Below are 6911 nucleotides of genomic sequence, written 5' to 3'. Positions count from 1 at the left end.
CCACTCCCCTGCTTGTGTTCTGTCTCTCCCTGTGTCTCTCTCTGTCAAACAAACAAAATCTAAAATAAATAAATAAATAAAAATTTTTAAAAATAAAAAAGATTGACGTTTTATTCAATCTGAATCTGAATCATATCAGTTTGTGTTATGGCATACAGTAATTTTTATATTCTGCATTCGAAACAGTAGTGTAGTCATTTTACTTGATTAAATTGGTACACGCATTGTCTGTTATAAATATATAATAATATAATATAATACAAATACATGTTTTTCTGTGGACTTTCATATTTGTTGTTTAAAGTCTGAGTCATTAAAATGCAAGCAACAGTTAAATTATATGCTTTCACAAACTCAGTATATTTATTTCATCTCCCTTAATTATTACCATAAAAGCAAGATTTCTTTTAATCCTTTTACCTTAATAATTAAATTAATGCTTAATAGAACTTTTAAATGGTAACTGTAGTTAACAATGCTGTATCACATATTTGAAAGTTGCCGAGAGTATAGATCCTAAAAGTTTTCATGCATGCACACACACACCAATTGTAACCGTGTAAGGTCATGGATGTGTTAACTAACTTGATTGTGGTAATCATTTCACACTATGTACATGTATCGAATCATCATATTGTACACCTTAAACTTACACAAGGTTACATGTCAATTACATCTCAATAAAGCTAGGTGGGGTAAGAACTTTTAAGATTCTCATCCCAGTTCCAGTAGTACTTGCTAGAGATAAACGTCACTATGAAATCCATCAAAACATGCTACCATGTTCTTCCCACACACAAATGATACCTGTCATCTCTCCTCTGCTGTATTACTGTAATTCAGTCAAGTCAACTATGGATCGTGAAGGCTCTATTTTCAATCTATCTTAAACAGTTATTGCATTTTAATCTAGCGAGGAATAATCCATTCTGAAGAAGAGATTCTCAATCACCTCTCAGATACCCAAAGCAACTTGGTTTTTTTTTTTAAATCCTTCTCCAAAGTATACTTTTAAATACTATTTTTTTTAAGATTATTTATTTATTTATTTGACAGAGAGAGATCACAAGTAGATAGAGAGGCAGGCAGAGAGAGAGAGGGAAGCAGGCTCCATGCTGAGCAGAGAGCCCGATGTGGGACTCGATTCCAGGACCCCGAGATCATGACCTGAGCTGAAGGCAGCGGCTTAACCCACTGAGCCACCCAGGCACCCATCCAAAGTATACTTTTAAATACAATTATAATAATCTGTGTATTTGAAAGTCATGACTACATAATCAATACAACATAACTACTGCCTTTGTAAAAGCCATTTGGGATAAAAGTATAAGAGATAGCTGTTAGGCGTTTTAAAAAATATACTATTTTAGGGGCGCCTGGGTGGCTCAGTGGGTTGGGCCGCTGCCTTCGGCTCAGGTCATGATCCCAGAGTCCTGGGATCGAGTCCCGCATTGGGCTCTCTGCTCAGCAGGGAGCCTGCTCCCCCCCCCCCGCCTGCCTCTCTGCCTGCTTGTGATTTCTCTATCAAACAAATAAATAAAATCTTAAAATATATATATATATACTATTTTAAACCATCCAAGGAGAATGAGAGTAATTAAAATATATGAGCCTCCTGTTAATGAGTAGGGCATTTGGGTTCCAATAATCTACAATAAACCATATATATATATATATATATATATATATATATATATATATATAGTTACTGACCTCAAAGCAGTAAATATTCAGCATTCTTTATGTAACTGTGTAGCAGAAGTCGTTAATATATATTTGCCCATATGCCCAGATGAATTAATGTCCCCTTCAAGAACTCTTCTGGATAATTTTTTGTGCCAAAAAAAAGAGAAAAAAGAACAGGAGAGAGGAGGAAGGAAGATGAAAGGAATAACGGCATTTTATGATTTATTGGGATTTGAGAATCATTGTTTCATTTTACATATTGCTGGAGGAAGGAAAAAACAAAACCCAGCACTGGTACTATCCTTGCTAGCTTCTCTTTAAGTATTTTTGTTTAGTATCCACTATACTATTGGTTATTGTTCCGTCTTATGAGACAAGATTAACTGAGGTTACTAATGTCAAGAGCGAAAATATCTAATCTTTCTCTGGCTGAGTGGACATTTGCTTATTGCCTACCCAGCATCCACTGCTCTTTCTGTCTTCAGAGAGCACCTAGATCTTCTATGGGGGAAACTAGCCGATACTCTTTGAGCGGGATTTACCTCATCCGTGCCTGCAGGTGTGGCCTTACTGTGATGACAGTCAGTGTAACCCCATCCGTTTGCCATGCTGACCAGTTTAGGGAGAGTGATATATATGTTTATTGCTGTATACTAATTTTGTAGCTGAGAACTTATTTTATTGTATTTCTTTACTGTTTATAAGATTTTCTCAGGTTTTCCGAGTATACAATAATATCATCTATAAATTATGAGATTGTACATTTTATCTTTTTTTTAAAAGATCTTATTTATTTATTTGACAGAGAGAGAGAGAACAAGCAGGGGGAGCAGCAGAGAGAGGGAGAGAAGCAGGCTTCTTGCTGAGCAGGGAGCCCGATGGGGGATTTGATCCCAAGACCCTGGGATCATGACCTGAGCTGAAGGCAGACGCTTAACCGACAGAGCCAGCTAGGTGTCCCATATCTCTTGTTTTTTTTCTAACTGCATTAGCTAGTACCTCTAAAAAAAAAAGTTAAATAATGATCAGTATTAACCTCTATACCATCCTTATGTTTTTCCTGACTATAGTGAGGAAGTTTGTAGTATTTACCTATCCAGCAAAATGCTAGATTTAGGGTTTAGGCAATTACATCTTATCACATTAAGGAAATAACAGTCTTATTTTATTAGGAAGTTTCTTTTCTTTTTTTTTTTTTAAGATTTTATTTATTTATTTGACAGAGAGAGATCACAAGTAGATGGAGAGGCAGGCAGAGAGAGAGAGAGAGAGAGAGAGAGAGAGAAGCGGGCCCCCTGCTGAGCAGAGAGCCCGATGCGGGACTCGATCCCAGGACCCTGAGATCATGACCTGAGCCGAAGGCAGTGGCTTAACCCACTGAGCTACCCAGGCGTCCCTCTTTTCTTTTTTTTTAAAGATTTATTTATTTATTTATTTATTTTAATTTTTTTTTTTTTTGAGATTTTATTTATTTGTCAGGGATAGAGGGAGAGAGAGCGAGTGAGCACAGGCAGACAGAGAGGCAGGCAGAGGCAGAGGGAGAAGCAGGCTCCCTGCCGAGCAAGGAGCCTGATGTGGGACTCGATCCCAGGATACTGGGATCATGACCTGAGCCGAAGGCAGCGCTTAACCAACTGAGCCACCCAGGCGTCCCTTATTTATTTTTTTGACAGGCAGAGATATCACAAGTAGGCAGAGAGGCAGGCAGAGAGAGAGAGAGAGAGAGAGAAGAGGGAGCAGGCTCCCTGCTAACCAGAGAATTCAACGTGGGGCTCGATCCTAGGACCCTGGGATCATGACCTGAACCAAAGGCAGAGGCTTTAACCCACTGAGCCACCCAGGCACCCCTGGAAGCTTATTTTCTTAAACCGCTAATGCCTTAATGGCGTATATATAAGTTATTTTATTATTTTTTCCTTGCATTTATTAATGTAATGAATTACTCTTTTAGATTTTCTAATATTATCTTTGCATTTTTAAAATAAACCTTACTATGTCTGGTATATTATAATCTTATTGCACTACTGAATTCTACTTAACAATTTTTTAAAGGAATTTTACAGTCAGTCATAATTGAGATTGGTCCGTGTGTCTTTTTTAATGCAATCTTGCATTCACTAAATTTATTTAAGGGATTTCCTTGCTTTAATGCTCTGAAACATTTTAGATAGCATTAGAGCTATCTGTTTCCTCTGAATTTTCTATGAAACCTGTGGGCCTGATTTTTTTTATCAAGAGGAGGGAAAAGAGGACTACATTTTTTGCTGTGTTATTTCACTGTGTTATTATTTCTGTAGGGAATTGTTCTATTCAAATTTCCTGTCTCTTGCACAGTTAGTTTTGGTAAATTATATTTACCTGGCTATAGTACACCTAAATAATATCATAAATAAGATAGTCCTTATTGTTAAAATAAGGATTATAAACTCTTTGCAAATGTCCATTCATCTATGCATCCCTGTCTTCAACTTTCTTTTCATACATTATAAAGTTGTCTCTGACTCTTTTTTTTTTTTTTTTTAATTTTTTTTTTTAAAGATTTTATTTATTTATTTGACAGAGAGAGATCACAAGTAGGCAGAGAGGCAGGCAGAGTGAGAGGGGGAAGCAGGCTCCCTGCTGAGCAGAGAGCCCGATGCGGGACTCGATCCCAGGACCCTGAGATCATGACCTGAGCTGAAGGCAGCAGCTTAACCCACTGAGCCACCCAGGTGCCCTCTGACTCTTGATTCCTTCTGCATGAGTCGATTCTTTTCCTGTCTTATTCTTTGTATTTATGCTTTCTCTGTTATTAAGATTAATTAACAGTTTGTATGATATTGTTACTATGTTTTTATTAAAAATAGCTTTTGCATATGTGTATTAGTTTTACTATCATTACATTTTCAAAATTATTAATTTTGACTTATCTCTGTCAATCCTTCTCTTTCCTTAAGATTAATTTGTATTTAATTTTTTAACTTTTTAATTGATATATTTTTATTGTTTCTTTTTTGTTAACGGAAGTATTTTACAACTATAAAGTTACCTTTGTGTACTGCCTTACTTGTGTTTCATTGGTTCTGATTTAGCTTTTCATAATTGTTATTTCCCATACAGCATCCAAATTTCATTTGATTTCATTAGTACCCAAGAGTTAAGAGAGATCCTTATTTTCAAATTTCTAGATAATAGTAGTGGTAGAAGTTAGCATAATCTGGTTTTGCTATTAATTTTTACTCTTACTGCATTGTGATCAGTGTTATCCAACTTTTTCCTTTCTGCAATTTATTGAGTTTTTCTTTATGGATTAATACAGTCAATTTTTATTAATTTCCTATGGGCACTTGAGGATATATTTTGCTTTAATAATAAGGATTATCTCATGATATTATTTAAGTGTCCTATAATCTTACTCGTTTTTTGTCTTCTTGATCTGTTGTGAACTGAAGTGATGAATTTTCCACCACTAATGTGTTTCCATTTCTTATTGCATCACCTTCTATTTTTGCTTTATAAATGTTAATGCTATTTTATTTGATAGCATATATAAATTATTCATTTTCTCCTATGAACTATACCCTGGAATGTCATAAAGGGCTCTATTTTTTTCATTTGATAGTTTTTGGCCTGAATCCAGCCTTTTCTAGTATAAGATCACCATTTCTGTTTCTTTTTGTTTGCATTTGCATGATTTACTTGGCCCCATCCTTTTATTTTTATCCTTACTACTTTGTTTTAGGTAGATCCCTTAGAGTCAGTGCTGAATTTGCTCTATGATACAATCAAAATGTACTTTTCTTTTAATGAGTTTAGCCCATTTATATACAATGATTTAACAGCTATATTTGGTCTCAATTTTTTATTTTTATTTTTTATTTTTCAATAATCTCTACAACGTGGGGCTCAAATTTACAATCCTGAGATTGAGAGTCACGTGCTTTACTGACTAAGCCAGCCAGGCACCCCGGTCTAGTTTTTTAATGTTATTTTTTAATTGCTTTTCATATTTTAAAAAGTCACTAGTAGTCAGTTTCTTGTGATTTTTTCCTTGTGTATTTCTTCTGCTAAATAGGAAGACTTGTATCATTCTAGTTAATATCTTTACAATACAACTCTACATGATGCCCCAATCCTTTGTTTGTAGATATATCTACTATTTTACTACCATAAGCATTGGTTAAATGAATATTTTCTCTTCCACCCCTACTTCTTCTCTACTACACAATTTTATATTGTATTTATCCATTGACTTTGAGCTATTAAAGGTAAGGAAATCAGCACATTTATATGCAATTTACTTTTTCTTTCCACCTTGTGACTCTTGTTAGTTTTTCATTTTTGCATTGTCAGGCATATAAGATTTATATTTTGTCCTATTACCTTAATCCACATACTGTTTTACTCTCAGATAAATATATTCATTGCTCCCTGACAGTCCTCTGTAGCAGTTTCTTAGGTCATCTTTTGTTTCACCTGTGCTCGTCATCTGATAGAATCGTTAGGTAATACTCAAGGGAATGATATACATGCTCAAAACATTGTGCTTTTACACTTGAGCAACAATCAGATAGCATCTTTGGATGCTGATTTCCTTTGAAGATCTTTTAGCATTGAATATGGCTACATAGATGTCTAAACCTAGCTTTATATTTTCCTTTTCTTTGAAATTCAGCAACTTTAATAGGCTATGTCTGTTCTGGGGGAGTTTCTCCTTGGATATCTTGAGTCCTTTCATGATGTAGGTTCAAATATTCCTTTATTTTAGGAAAAGTTACTATAGCTATGTCTGTAAAGTAGTATTTCTTTATCTTTGTTTTTCTGACACTTCAGTTATTCGGCTGGCTCTCTTTTGTTGCTTTTTATATCTATCATTGTTTTCTAATCCTTTAGAAATTTTTTAAATTTCCATTTCATTTTGTTTACTTCCTCATTTCCATGCAATTATGTCCTTTCCTGTGCTTTCAGCAGGACCTATTTGCCCATGTATTTTTTCCCATTTTGACCTCATTCTCCTGATGGTTACATTTTTTTTCTTCTACTCTTCTATGTGCTCTATCATCTCGTTTCCTGTTGTGTTAATATCTGCCCCATGAGTTCTTGTATCTCTGCTTTATGGCTTTTCCTTATAGAGGAGATTCATTCATTCCATTCTTAAGATACATGGTAAAATGTTTGATCATAATTTTCATTTACTCTATGGAAGCATTTTTCTGGCAAGTGTGATTTATGAACCCTCTGTTTAT

At 34.9% G+C, this 6911-nt stretch overlaps 1 long non-coding RNA gene across 1 annotated transcript; it reads left to right on the top strand.

Annotated features, from left to right (window-relative positions):
• The first annotated feature begins 1788 nt into the window (after window positions 1-1788).
• LOC131827043 (uncharacterized) lies at window positions 1789-6097 on the top strand. Its single transcript, XR_009351863.1, has 2 exons — window positions 1789-4176; window positions 4398-6097. It is a non-coding gene; the product is annotated as an uncharacterized LOC131827043 (long non-coding RNA).
• The last annotated feature ends 814 nt before the right edge of the window (window positions 6098-6911 follow it).

This window comes from Mustela lutreola, chromosome 3, assembly GCF_030435805.1.
Source record: "Mustela lutreola isolate mMusLut2 chromosome 3, mMusLut2.pri, whole genome shotgun sequence".
Lineage (NCBI taxonomy): Eukaryota > Metazoa > Chordata > Mammalia > Carnivora > Mustelidae > Mustela > Mustela lutreola.
Note: the sequence above shows the minus strand (reverse complement) of the source record. Positions and strands in the feature narration are given on the sequence as shown.